At 41.1% G+C, this 15,364-nt stretch overlaps 1 long non-coding RNA gene across 1 annotated transcript in view; it reads right to left on the reverse strand.

Annotated features, from left to right (window-relative positions):
• Positions 1 to 2,063: 2,063 nt before the first annotated feature.
• LOC132814050 (uncharacterized) overlaps positions 2,064 to 15,364 on the reverse strand; it is a 30,923-nt gene continuing 17,622 nt past the window's right edge. The window contains exons 2-3 of the long non-coding RNA XR_009644269.1: positions 3,363 to 3,403; positions 2,064 to 2,153 (exon numbers count right to left, since the gene is read on the reverse strand). This is a non-coding gene — a long non-coding RNA (uncharacterized LOC132814050). The remainder of the gene's footprint in view (positions 2,154 to 3,362; positions 3,404 to 15,364) is intronic.

Genomic DNA, 15,364 nt, shown 5'->3' on the forward strand with positions numbered 1-15,364 from the left:
ATCAGATGCTTACTGTGGTGATTGATCTCAGGAACAATAAGACAGTTACTCAGATTATTCCACTGAACAGTAATTAAATGATCATGAGACCATTGTCTGGCTTTATGAATAGTGTTTTGTGTGAGCATTGATTTCAATAACAATGCCATAGTATCCAAGTCTACAGGTTAGGTGAGTTGGCCATGCTAAATGGCCCATAGTGTTGATGGATGTGTAGGTTAGGTGCATTAGTCAGGGGAAATGTTGAGTAATAGAACAAGGGAATGTGTCTGGGTGGGTTACTCTTCGGAGGGTCGGTGTGGACTTGTTGAGCCAAGTATCCTGTTACAACACTGTAGGGATTCTATGACTCTATGATTCTTTGATTTAGGAATAGATTGATAAGCGAGTGCTAAAGATACTATTTAAAGTCAATAAAATCTTTATGTTGAGTAGAATTGCTGAGCAAAATGCATTGAAGCCATCATACACAAAGTGAGATAAGTGGAAGTAGTAAGGTATTTTGATTAAATAAAATGAATGTCATTAGTTAGATATTTTAAATTTGAAAAACTACAGTGTCCTCAAATCTAAAATTTAGAGACAATGTAATGTGATACATACATTTATTAATGACCTGAAGATAATAAATTGCAGATTCTGTGATTATTGGAATGAACAACAGACAGAGCAAATCCAAAATTGGATTCAAAAGCAATTCAAACTCTGCTTAGATATTTTCTAATCACCATTCTAAGCTGTTTTGGTGCATCTCTGTTGAAGATGGGAACTCAACGCACACTTCCTGGTCTCGTGGGAGACACTCTACTGGAGCTCCACAGGTTCCTTTCATTATGTTCCCACCAAGGAAGGGTGGGATTATAATTAATTGTGATTACTTAAATGAAAACTAACCAGTGTTCACTCCGATAATTGGGCTGGGAATTAATTCGACTGTTTCTATGCAATGGACTGAGAATGAAATGGTAATTCACAATAATGATGGTACTAAGTATATAGGCTCTTACGTAACAATCAATATCGTGACAATTGAAGGAAAAATAAATAGATATATCATGCGCTTATTGTAAATTCATGAAAAATACAACTGCTGAATATGTTTAAAGCAATTTTTCTGATAATGAAAAGATAATTAGAATGCTTATCACCAAAAAAAATTCTTTCACTGTGACTATTCAGCTGCAGGCAGCTCCTCTTCCTGACACAAATGTACAACTTCCAACAATTCAAAATGTACTCTGATTGATAAAGGGAAGAACAAACACATGTACGTTTTTTTCTCGTGTTTACGAAAAAAGTCACATATTTGAATTTTTTTACCTTTAAAATATTTAACCCTTGCTGAGATCAGAAATACAATAAACCTTCACGTTGAAGAAAAATATAATCAAATCAAATCAAAATATACATCGATATTCACAATAATTGGGAGAGTGAACACTGCAATATCTTTCTATCAGTTGATGTACTGAGCTATAATTCCACTTTTATATCCCTGACTGGATTGATCAGTTATTAGATATTAGCAATAACTAAATTATTAATATGCTGTCAGTGAACTGAATATTAAAGAGAAATCTCACATTGCTGTTTGAACATACAATGTTCTGAAATAAACAGTAATTATTGGTGAAATGTCATTAGATATCTCTGAATCGACGAGGCTATGGTTAGTTTGATTGTTGAAATAAGTGGCATTCAGATATTTCCAATGAGCATTGGATGGAAAATCACTCTTTTTGGTATAGATGTGAAAAAAATGTTTTATTGGAGTATTGGCAATAAGAAATGTAGCTGCAAATGTGTTGCTGGTCAAAGCACAGCAGGTTAGGCAGCATCTCAGGAATAGAGAATTCGACGTTTCGAGCATAAGCCCTGAAGGGCTTATGCTCGAAACGTCGAATTCTCTATTCCTGAGATGCTGCCTAACCTGCTGTGCTTTGACCAGCAACACATTTGCAGCTGTGATCTCCAGCATCTGCAGACCTCATTTTTTAATAAGAAATGTAGGACTAAATTATGATGTGCATCTCACCTTAATGAATATTTTCAAGTTTTCTCAAAGGTCTCTAGTCCAATCATCAGTTTAAAAGTGGTCATTTTCGTTCAGCAGATCAGTAACTGCAAACATTTTCAACACATCTTCATCAAATCTGATAATTCAGGAAAAAAACCAAAACATTACCTGTGTAAATGTCAAACTATATCTTTAGATTAGAGTCAAGTTCATTCTCTACTTATTTTATTCCTGTTTTTGATACCAGTGACTAAATATTGATTAGATTATATGTCATATGTGTTAGACATGAGTTTTCTCTCAAAGATCTGTGCAACACAGGAATGGGCCCTTTGGCCCATAACTTTGTGCGGAACATAATGCAAAATAAACTCACCCCTTCTGTCTACCCTTGGTCCATATCCTTCCAAATTATCTAAATGAACATTTAAAAAGCCCTAATGTATCTGCCTTTATCACCAACCCTGGAATTTCATTCCAGACACCTACCACTCCCTTTGTAAAAAAACAAATTACCCATCACATGCCCCTTGAACTGTCTTCCCTAACCTTAAACGCATGTCACTTACTTTTGACATTTCAACTCTGGGAAAACAGTTTGACTGTCAACCCTATTTCCGTATCTCCTGATTGTATAGACTTGCATCAATTCTTCCTCCATCCTCCGCTACTCCACAAAAAAGCAACCTGAGTTTTTCTCACGTCTCCAAATCCAGGCAGCATCCTGGTAAACGCCCTCTGTATCCTCTCCAAAGCCTCCATACCCGTCCTATAATGTGGCGAACAGAAGTGAATACAATACTTTAAGTATGCCTTAACCAAAGTCTTATAAATTTGCAACATGCCATCCTGACTCTTGTAACCAATTCCCTGACCAATAAAGGCAAGCATGCCATTTGCCTTCCTTACCACCGTATCTACTTACATAGTCACTTTCAGGGAGCCATGGTCTTGAATGCCAAGATCCCTTTGAACAACAAAGCTGTTCAGGGTCCTGCCATTACCTACTTTTCCTTAATATTTGAACACCCAAAGTGAAAAACCTCACAGTTGTGTGGATTAAACTTTGCCTTTAATTTCTCTGAGTGAAAAGTGAGGTCTACAGATGCTGAAGATCAGAGCTGAAAATGTGTTCCTGGTTAAAGCACAGCAGGTTAGGCAGCATCCTAGGAACAGGAAATTCGACGTTTTTCTGCCCATTTAATTTCTCTGCCCATACTTGCAATTTATCTTTTTCCTGCTGCATTCTTTGACAACCCTCTATATTATCCACAACTGCACTGAACTTTGTATCATCTGCAAACTTATTAACTCACCAAATTAGATTTTAATCCATGTCACTTACATATATTTGTCCTGCAAACAGAAGGGTTCCAGTGCAGATCCCTGTGGGAAAAAGACAGAAAATGAGGAAAATGCAGAATTCTTGAATAAATGAGGTTTCTTTCAATGACAAAACTATTCTGATGAATAATCTCTGAAGGTGTGATTTTTGTTTTGAAATTAACCCAATATTTTAATTCTCAGTTTACTGATCTTATTGAATATCTAGTTCAAACTGCTTTGAAAATATTGAATCATTTTAAGTGTTGAGTTCTAACATTAATTATTCTTTAATTGTAATTTCAATTATCACGCCATCATGAAAGTTGAATCTATTATTTCTTAGTGCCAGTATCATGATGAAATATTTACACTCGTTTCTGGTCAACACACCTGCAATCAAGCAAAGTTTTCTCACCCAACACTCATAGTAACTATCTCATTCTCTTTCATTTGAATTCTCATTTTAATTAAATGATTATTAATCAGTCTTATCAATTAAGAGATGGCTAAGTAGTTTTCACATCAATATTTTAGTTCTTTCCCACATATTGCACAATTACATTGCAATAAGGGTTTTCTCATCATTCTTAAATTTGTTATCAGCTATTTTTGTGTCTGATTTCCAGTATCCACAGTTTTTTGCGTTCTAGTATTGATTGTATTTCATTTCAACGCTAACATTTCTATATTTCTGATTATTACAATAGAGCTAAGTATTTTTCATGTTAAACATTGTGTTAATTTCATGTGTTTCTTGTGTATACAAACCAGAATTAACAAATGTTTGCTCTATTCTTTTACAATAAATCTTGAATTCTTAGAAATCACAATTTTGTGAAAATGAGGGAAATTATCTTTCGCTTAATAGTCACATTGAATGACTAATGCTTTACTTCCAAGTCATGAGCATTACAAAGCAGTTTAATTTTGAGTACATAAATAACTGCTTCAAACATATTTAATTACTTGATTATCATGAGATTTATATTTGTTTAAGATCATTGTCGCTTCGTTCCAACATTTTTAGAAACTACTAATTCCTTTTATCTGTCCATTACACACTGGAATTGTCGAATACAACCCAGTCTGATTATCACAAAAATATTTGAGCAGTTTTCCCTGTGAGTAACCAGCGTAAGTATGTGATTATAGTCCTGCCCTTCTTGCATAGGAACATTATGTAGGGCTCTGGTAATGTCTGTACTGAAAGACCAGGCGGTATGGATTCAATTCTAACCTTCAGCAGAGATGTGTCAAAGCACATCAGAGTTGATTAGAAAATATCTAAGTGTCTACTGAATTGTTTTCAAACCAACATTTTATCAACTTGTATCTGTTGTTCATTGTAATGTTCACAATATCTTGAATTTATTTGCTTCCGTTCACTGACTAAACTATGAATGTTATTATGCTGCTTCTAAGTACCTCTCAACTTTTAATAACTTTGCAGTCATAAAGATTCTACAGTGTAAATTACATTTAAGGTAAGGGGAAACGATTTAAAAGGGATCTGGGGGGCAACTTTTTTCACAAAGTGTGTTTGGCTCACACGGAATGAGATGTGAGAGGAAAGGCGTTAGCTGGTACAATTATAACATCTAAAAGACTTTTGGACAGTTACATGGATAGAAAACGTCCAGAAGGATATGGAACAAACACAGGAAAATGGGGCTAGTTTAGTTTAGGGAACCTGGCCGGGCTGCCTGAATGGCCTGTTTCCGTGCTGTACCAAGCTAGCATTGTACAATTCAAACTTGACTGCGATGGGTAAAGGAGAGAACAATCGGGTGTTGATTCGATTTTGCGTCCATAAAAAAGTGACATGAATTTTAAATAATTTTGTCACAAGAAATAGTTCACTCTTATTGTGATCAGAAATACAATGAATGTGAGCATTGAAGTCAAATATAATTAAAACAATTCAACTGTGTTTATATGGTTAAAATAAAAATTGATATTCACAATCATTGTGAGTTTGTACCCCGCCATATCTTCACATTACTTCATGTACTGAGCCATTATTGCATTTACTGAGCATAAATATACCCCCGACTGAACGGAACAATAATTAGATGTTAGCAACACTTAGATTTTCAAAATCTATCAGTGCACCGTGAAGAAGGAGAAATTGATGTAATTTTATCCTGATCGATGATCCAACATTTGTGTCTGAATCAGGAAGAGAGTAAGGAGATAACCAAAGTGAATATCAGAGTGACCACAAGATACAGTCCATGACATTTGATAGAAAAAGGAATTTGCATAATTCCATGGTTATTGAATGTTAATAATTAATTCCCTCCGCAGGTACTGAAGCAGTCCAAGTCCAAGTACAACAAGATCTGGACAATATCCAGGTTTGGGCTGACAAGGGGCAAGTAACATACATCCCACACAAATGCAGGCAATGACCATCACGTATAAGAAATAACCTAACCACCATCCCTTGACATTCGCTGGTGTTGCCATCATTGAACACCCACGATCAACATTCTGGGAATAATCATTGATCAGAAACTGAATTGGTCTCAGCACATAAACACGGTGGCTACAAGAGTAATTCAACTGCTGTCTCCTGAAAGCCTGTCCAACATCTACCAGACACAACTCAGGAGTGTGATGGAATACTCCCCACTTGCCTGGATAGTGCTGCCCTAACAACACTCAAGAAACTTGATACCATACGAAACAAAGCAGCCCGCTTGATTGGCACAGCATCCACAAGTATCCACCACACCCCCCCCCCCCCCCACCACCACCACCACTGATGCTCCGTAGCAGCAGTGTATACTATCTACAAGATGCACTGCAGGAAATCACTAACCAGCACCTTTCAAACCCATGACCACTTCCATCGTGAAGGACAAGAGCAGCAGCTAGATGGAAAGACAACTATCTTCAAGTTCCCCGATAAGGTACTAATCACCCTGAATTGGAAATATATAGCTGTTCCTTCACTGTCGCTGGGTCAAAATCCTGGAAATCCCCACCCCAAGGTACTACATAGAACATAGAAAAATACAGCACAGTACAGGCCCTTTGGCCCTTGATGTTGCGCCGACCAAAGCCTACCTAACCTACACTCGCCCAATAACCTCCATATGCTTATCCAATGCCCGCTTAAATGACCATAAAGAGGGAGAGTCCACCACTGCTACTGGCAGGGCATTCCATGAACTCTCAACCCGCTGAGTAAAGAATCTACCCCTAACATCTGTCCTATACCTACCACCCCTTAATTTAAAGCTGAGTCCCCTAGTAACAGCTGACTCCATTAGCGGAAAAAGGTTCTCACTGTCAACCCTATCTAAACCCCTAATCATCTTGTACACCTCTATCAAATCTCCCCGAAACCTTCTTTTCTCCAATGAGAACAGACCCAAGTGCCTCAACCTTTCCTCACAGTTTTGTGCTGTATACCCACAGCAGGTAGAATGCAGCGGCTCAAGAAGACAGCTCACCACCAATTTCTCAAGGGCAACTAGGGACGGGCAATAAATGCTGGGCCCAGCCAGTGACACCCACATCACATCAAATAAATATTATTATAATGTCTGCAAGATCAAAACAGCTCCACACTGTCCTAGCTGCAATCTCTGCCCCTTATTGAAAAAGATAAAAGAATCTGACCTTGCTCAACTTTCTCATCAAAACCAAGTACAGTATTCACCCCAGCCCTCTCTTATATGAACCAGCAGCATTTCCACCACCAACCGTAGATCCTCTTAAAATATTTTGTCAGTAACTTTTAATTAACTGGTTACTACAATTACAATGCAATCTGTACAAACAGACCAAATACCTTTTATGCAACAACAAATTTTCTAACAACTTTTCTCGATCTTTGTCATTCTTTTTAGTGAGCTGTGGTAGGGAGCGATGGAAACACGACAGTGATGTAAGATATATGTAATACAGTGAGACAGGGAAGCTAGTATGGCTCATGTTGACTCTTAGACCCCACACAGTGAAGCAACACATTCACTGCATAATAAACATAACATAACATTTCCACCCCACTCACACCCGGAGTGACAGAAATAAAATGTGGATCGGTTGGACAGGATAGGTTTGTTACAGTTAGAGTTTGGAAGAGTGAGGGGTGACATGACTGAAGTATCTAACATCCTGAATAGTTTGATAAGGTGGATGTGAAAAGGATGTTTCCACTTGTGGGTCATTCCTGAACTAGAGGGAACTGCTTTAAAATTGGGTTCACCCTTTCAGGACAGCGATGATGATATTTGTTTCCCATCAGAGGGCTGTGCAAATTTGGAACTCTCTGCCCCAGAAGGTGGGCTCACTGAGTATTTTAAGACACAAATTGATAGATTCTTGTTAAGGGACGTTGGCGGAAGATGGAATACAAATCACAAACAGATCAGGCCTGGCCTTATTGAATGGTGGAGCAGGCTCGAGGGGCCGAATGGTCACCTTCTGTTTCTCTCTCACATGATCCCCGGACTGAGAGCTTTGTTTAAAATTCATTCACTGGCTGAGGGCAGCATTATTCCCCAGAGGGGAAATAAGAGCCAACCACATTGCTGTGGGTCAGGAGTCACATGTAGGCCAGACCAGGTCAGGATGGCAGCTTCCTTCCCTAAAGGACACCAGTGATCCAGATGGGTTTTTCCTGACAATCGAGAATAATTTCATCAATAGACTCATGATTCCAAATGATTATTAAATTGAAGTTCCACATCTTTCGTGGTGGGATTCGAATGAGGGTCCCCAGAATATTCACTGGGTCTCTGCATTAACAGTTCAGCAATGATACCACAGGACTATTCCCGAGCTACAAAGGGTGGGAACCAAACCCTTGATCAAACAGGGAGAATTAAGGAGCGTTAAAGGGAATGGGGGAAGAGAATGACCAAGTTTAGGTTCAAGGCAACTGAAACTAAAGCCACCAACAGGGAGGAGAACAAAGTAAGAAACCCTCACACAGCTGGAATTGGATAAGTGCAGATACCCCAGGGAGGTGTGGAAGTACACAGGGAGGACAGGGTGAAGGCCCGGGTAGGTTTAAAAGCAGTGAACCAAATTTTGAAATTTTCTTCATGAACATAATGTAGATCAGGTTAAAACTGAGGTAGGTGTCTGACACAACTTGCTGCAAGGACACGGACAGTAGAATCTGAGGTGACCATGAGGTAATGGAGGTAGAATGTGGGAGACAAGCTGGGACTGTGTTGGAGTAGTCTCGGTGACAGGGAACAAATGCTGGATGCAGGGTTTCAGCAGCTGATGGACTGACGCTGAGGTGAGCCATCGGAAACTGAGCAAGTGAGCACCATCTAATAGGACAGAGAAACTGATCCATCAGCCTGAAACTGACTGACCACGTGGCTGTCAGTGACTCCAACACAAGTGAATGGAAACATTGCTCAGAGCCTGTTTCTGTAACATTCAACACAACCAGGAAATAAAAAAAATGAATAATTAGCTGAAAACAAGGCAACTGCTCTGTTAGAGTCTAAACTATTCAATGTTCAGTTATTGAACATTATTGATTCACAGAATATTCTAACCTGCACAATCACAGTAAAAGGGGAAAGTAAACAACATTCTTGGCAAAGACATAATGAAACAACTGCTTGTATAAAACAGCTGAGAACAAAGGGGCTAAATTCTCCACAAACTGACAAACACAGGTACCATCGGTTTATAGATAGACAATGAAATTCTTCAGAAAAACCCTTCCCTGCCTCTGGTGTGTGAACTGCCACTTATTTCCTTTGAAAAGAGTCTCTGTTTCCCCTCAGAAAAGCAGGTGTGTCGCGCACTTACAGACTGACTTACAGACAAAGGAAACCTGATCTGAGACTCGCAGGTTAATGAAGCTATTAGTGACAGTCCATTGCACACAACAAGAGCTTAGACCACAACAGATTCTAGTGAAACCAACAATGCAATGAAAAAGGTGAATTAGTCTTTATAATCATGCATCCTCTCTCAATCAAATAATCCCATTCAACCTCCAAACATTTTTAAACTATTAATCCCTAATTTCCTCCAAAAATATATCTAATTATTCTCTTCAAAGTACATTTTAAATGGTCAATTCATAATCACATTTCATTTCCAGTTATTCTTAGAGCCAAACAACTTGCAAACTAAAATAGTTTTCATGTCAATAATGACACTGGAAACTTTGTTATGTAGTTTAACCATATTTCCAAATATTGGTTTGGTTCATTATTGCAGTGAAGCTAAAATTAAAGTCTATTTATTTTCTCTGATATCCTTCCACTACTTTATTCCCTAATAACAATGCCCATGGTGTAATGGGTGACAAGGATTAAAATAAAATCGAATTTTCAATGCAAGAACTGGTACAAATGATCACATATTATTCAGTTCATTCATTGTCGTTGACGTTAAGAGTTATTTTCACTGTATGATCATGTTAAATTCACTTAAATAATCACAGTACAATTCTCACCTCTATAGATCTGTAAAGTGAATGTCAAGTTATAAATATTTCAAGTAAAACCAAATTCACATTTTGTTCTGTTTTATTCCAGGAATGATGGAATGTGTTCCATTATTATGAGAAACAGGAACAAGTGAAGGTGGTGGCTCTTAGACATGAGACCTAAAAGCCAAAGGACCAGGTTGTAGTGACAGTGGGGGATGTACCTAGTGCCCCGCTCTCCTTGGAAGGCAGTGAGAATGGTGACACTGGCTAGAACGGGTTAGATGACAAAGCGCCCACGTATCAATAGGGGGACGGCAATGGGTGGGATGACCCACTGCCCTGTAAGGCCCAGAAGGCCGTGTCCATGGCACCGCTCGGCATCAAAGCTCAACGTGGCTAGACAGTAGGGAGCAACAAAGGGAACTGACAGAAACCAAACCTGAACCGTTTACCCGGCTGAACAACAGGTGTTGGTGAATGACCACCCAGCCTGATAGAGAAATGGTAATAATGGGCCTCATTGAGACAATATGGATGAATTAATTGAGGTACACAGTCTCACCGAAGGTGGTGTCAGCCAAGATCTCTCAGGCCAAGATACCCTGACGTGTACAGCAGAAGCTGTCCCTGCAATGAGAGGGTGGGGGTGTGAGCCGGTTCCTCCCAGTGCACAGCCGATCAGTGGCTCCAGGCATTTACAGATATTACAGGGACACACTGGGGAGGAGGCAGGCTGAATGGGCTAAAATAACCTTGGTGTCTCAGGGACCCAAGGGTAATATCGAGGATCATACAGAGAGGAAGCCTGAGGTGTGTAAGGAACACGGGGGATTACCAAACCCCAAACTGTGATGATGAAATAGGTTTGATGTGTTTAAAAGATGACATGGGACCCTATTTAACTGTAATTATAAACATGGGACTCCCAGTGGGAGATAATTCTAACCAAATGCTGAATTGGTCATGAGAGCCGAGGCAAACGCAGAAACATAGAGGAATAGCTTCAGTACAGGGAGGGTAATCAGACCCACAATGTTACAAGGGAAGCAGGAAAGGGCACATAGCCAAGGAACGTAGGCAGAGAGAGGGAGATAGATGTTCACATTGTGTGTGGCCTGTGTTCACGTAGGCACATGCAGAGCCCATGAATATTTATTGATGCTGTGTTTGCTGTATTAATAAACATTAATACAGGAGCAGCTATATCAGTTACCGATATGGATTTGCCCCCACCCTCTCAATTACTAAAATGAGAGCATTTGGAGAGGGAATCGAGGAAGCTGGATAAAATAACCCGATGCAGATCACCGATATGGCAAAATATACTCAGATATGGGAGTGTGAAACTGAGGAAGGGACCATTCTGGGAGTTGCCATTTTAGAACAGTTAGGAGCAACTATTGATGTAGAGACCTGAACTGTAATATGGGAACAACCTGGACAGGCCTGAGACAGGAAGCAAAGGAGAGGCGACATCTCCAGAGTAGTTGCATTGCAGGGAGACTGGAACAGTCAGGGAATCTGGGGAGTTATAGCTAGGACCCAAACAGCAGTGTGGGGAACTCAAACAGGAATGTGGGTTATTATCTGTGGATCCTGCAAAGATCGAGGGCCCTCTCACTCCCCACACACACAGGATCCCATTAAAGCTGGGGCTGAGGAGGCAGTCATTGTGACAGTAACAGATTGAGAGAAGCAGGGAACAGTCAGACCGACAGTATCCCAGACTAATTCACTGAATCCAGACGGCTCATCCCACCTCACTATTGATTATACCTCCCTCAGTAAATCCACCACTAAAGAGTATCCTACAGTAGCAAACCACACCACTGTATTTAATGGATTGAAATCGCAACAGGATATAGTCTCAGCCCTTGATATTGTGAATGGGTTCTGGTCCATAATGGCAGAATAAACTGATGTTTACTATCAAAGGAAAACAGTAGACCTGGATCCAGTTACCTCAGGGATCCCATAATATTCCATTATATCTCATCGATGTATGGCTGATGGAGTTAGTCTATTTAATCTTACCAACACCTCATTACCTCAGTTGGTGAGAAAGAACATATCCAAATATTAAACATAGTATTGTGACAGTTCAGGCAGGCCGGGCTTAAAATTAACACACAGAGAGTGCAACTGGGAAGGTCAGTAGAGGCGTACCTGGGACATCATATCAGGGAGATCAAATCAGGAAGGCAGAGGGGATAATCCCAGTGGAACAAAAGACCATGATTTTAAAACTATCCATCTGCACATCGCAAAGAGGTAAGGCAAACTTTAGATTGTTTAATTATTGGAGGCCTTTTGTGGAGGTCAGAATTGGCAGAACCATCACAAGCCCTGACAGAAGCACGGACATTAGCCAGGGGTCAGGGAGTCATCATATACACAGACAGACAGCATGCCTTTGGTATTGTTCATGACCATGTGTTGGTCTGGGCTCGGTGAGGGTACATCACTTGTCTGGGGGCCACATAGAGCATGAGGAACAGGTCAGAGAGTTAGTGGAAACAGCTTTCCCAGTGAAGCAGCAATAATGAAGATTAGAGCTTACAGGGAAGTACAAACCCCACACCAACGGGGCAGTGAGTATGTGGCTAAGGCAGGTAAAATACTGACTGAAACAGTGCAGACATTTGAGGAGATGGCAGTGGCAGGAGCTGCAGAAGTGAGAGAGGAAGGTTGAAAGATATTCCCAGAAACAGTCCCACAACAGGAGAAAGAGGAATGGGAAAAGGGTGGGGCAGTAATAGGACAAGACAGAGTCTGGATGATCCAGCAGTGCCACCACACTGTAAAAGACAAACATTATTAAAAACATATCATGGGTCAGCCAATATTGGGCAGGATACAATGCTCCACTACAAGGGGAGGCCTGGAACAGGGAGAGATACAGCAGCTTTTTGTTGAAGGGGTATAGTCTTGTACACACTCAATGAGCCAGGGAAAGCAATCAGGATAAAATGGAGGCAGCAGCAGGGACCCAGGGGCCCATGGGAACAATTACAGATTTTACATACACCCCCATCCCAATCTCAGGGAAGCAAATCCTGCTGGGTCTTAATAAACAGGTTTACGCAGTGGGTGGAAGCATTCCCCTGCAGATTTTGACCAAGGGACACATGTTACAGGGAACGTAGTTAAACAGCTCTGTGGCCTGTTTGGTACTGAACAGAAACCCCATCTCCCATCCCACCCCGAGAGCTCAGGGACAGCAGAAGAAATGAAGCAGACACTGAAAGCTAGTCTGACTAAGGCCCTCCCAGAGACAGGCAGAGATGGGTTAGAGTACTCCCCACCATCCTAATTAAATTAACATCAACTCCAGCAAAGGGAACAGGGCAGTCCCCCTTTGAATTATTGACCGGACGGACTACGCAGGTGCCACAGGGTGTGGCAGTGGGAGTGCCCGAGATGTCCAATGGCAAGGATAGGGTCAAACAATTCTTGAATGAACTGGCAAAGCAACTGCATGAGCTGAGAGGGGAAGTTGCAGAGGGACAGAGAATCAGAAACTGGGAAAGGGAGCACAGAAATATCCGAGCTGACATTCCAAACCCAGGAGATCGTGTCGGGAGAAAATATTAGCGGAAAGCATGAAGGAAACCCAGCTGTACTTGGCTGGGGAAGCCACATAGTTCCCGAGAGGGAGCTCTCCCACCATGCTTAAGTAAGGAGCGCTGTATAAAGGTCACACGCACTGCTAAACTCAGGCTCCTCTTTGGTACTTCTCCCAGCAACAGTTGTGCGGCACTATGTTGCTGGCTGGAGGTCTGTGGCCAGTGCCTCTGTTCCACAAGGATCAGAACTGGGACATCTGTTGTTTGCAACATATATCAGTGATTAGCAAGAAAATGTAAACAACTGAATTAGCAAGTTTGTAGATGGTACAATTGATGAAGCTGTGAATAGTGAAGAATGTTGTCAAAGGACACAGCAAGAAAGATCAGTTAGAAGGTTATACGGAGAAAATACAGATAGATCTGATTTGGACAAATGTGTGGTGATGCATTTTGGGAGGCACATTGCAAGAGGAATGTATACACTAAACGGAAGGGCCCTGAGCAGCATTGATATACAGAGGGATCTTCAGGTGCACGTTCACAGCTCCCTGAAAGTGGTGAAGGAGGTGGATGGCAGGCTTGTCTTCTTCTGTCAGGGGAGTGAATATAAAACTGTCATTAGGCCACCTTTGGGGTATTGTGTGCCGTTTTGATCACCGCATAAGGAGGATGTGGAGGCTTTGGAGAGGTTGAGAACAGGTTTACCAGGATGATGTCTGGATTGGGAGAGGTTGGAACGACTTGGATTGCTGTCACTAGAAAGTCAGTGGCTGCGGGGCGACCCAAGAGGCACAGAGTGAATAATCTGAATCTTTTTCCAAGGTGGAAACGACAAATTCTAGAGGCCATAGGTTTAAGGGGACAGGGGGCACGTTTAAAGGAAATGAAAACCAAAACAACTGCAGATGCGGTAAACCAAAAACAAAAACATTTTTGTGAAAAGTTCAGCAGGTCTACCAGCATCTGTGAAGAGAAATCAGCGATAACGTTTCTGAGGAAGGCTGACCAAACCCGAAACATTAACTGATTTTTCTTCACAGATGCTGCATGACCTGCTGAGTATTTCCAACAACATCTGTGCAAGTTTAAAGGGAGGTTGTATCAGGCAAGTTTCTTCTCCAGGAGGTGGTCAGTGACTAGAATGTACTTGCCTGAGAGTTGGTAAAAGCAGAAACAATCACAATGTTTAAGAGGCATTTGGGCAGACACATAAGCAGACATGGGTTGGCAGGGATATGGACCATATACAGGCAGATGGAATTAGTTTGGAATGGTATCATGATCCGTACAGACATAGTGGGCCGATTATCCCAGTGCTGTCCTGTTCTGTTTTCTGGGCGGTAGAATGTGTCGAGCAAGAGATAATATTTTGAGTGGAATATGTCTCTTCATTAGAACACATAGTAAGTTGATGCATTTTGAGAGAAGCAATGTAGAAAGGGAATATATATTTGATTGGAACAGACACAGGGAGCAGGACAGCAGGATGGGGGACAATGTGTACAAATCATTTAAGGAGAGAGAACATAAAGTGTTTTGAGTAAACGTACAGGATACTGGGCTTCATTAATAGACCGAACGATAACAAACTCATGGAAAAGCTGCTGACCATTGACAAAGCTCTAGTTAGGTCACAGTCAATCATTACATCCAATTCTGGTCACCAGATTCCTGATCAGAATGGGGAAGTTAAAATACCACAGAGGGGCGAGTTCCATACTTTGCTTTCTTTCAGGATGCATTGGCGACTCAAGGGTTAAACATTCTCCTGCCAAAGGACTTACTGCTGCATTGTAAGAGTACGAGGCCTGTACTCTTACAATACAGACAGAACACCTCAGTAGGGGGAGGCGGACTGTACCTTCGAAATAGAACATATTGCAGCCACACGTGGATTCCCCTGTAACCCCAGACAGAGGGATTTGTCCTTTCCAGACAAGACTGAGAGCCCTGGGCACAACCCTGTGAAACTGCCTCCCGCTCCCATTGTCTTACCTCCCCTCCATATTAGCATAGGTAACTGAATTCCCC

This window comes from Hemiscyllium ocellatum, unplaced genomic scaffold (assembly GCF_020745735.1).
Source record: "Hemiscyllium ocellatum isolate sHemOce1 unplaced genomic scaffold, sHemOce1.pat.X.cur. scaffold_641_pat_ctg1, whole genome shotgun sequence".
In the NCBI taxonomy this organism is placed as follows: domain Eukaryota; kingdom Metazoa; phylum Chordata; class Chondrichthyes; order Orectolobiformes; family Hemiscylliidae; genus Hemiscyllium; species Hemiscyllium ocellatum.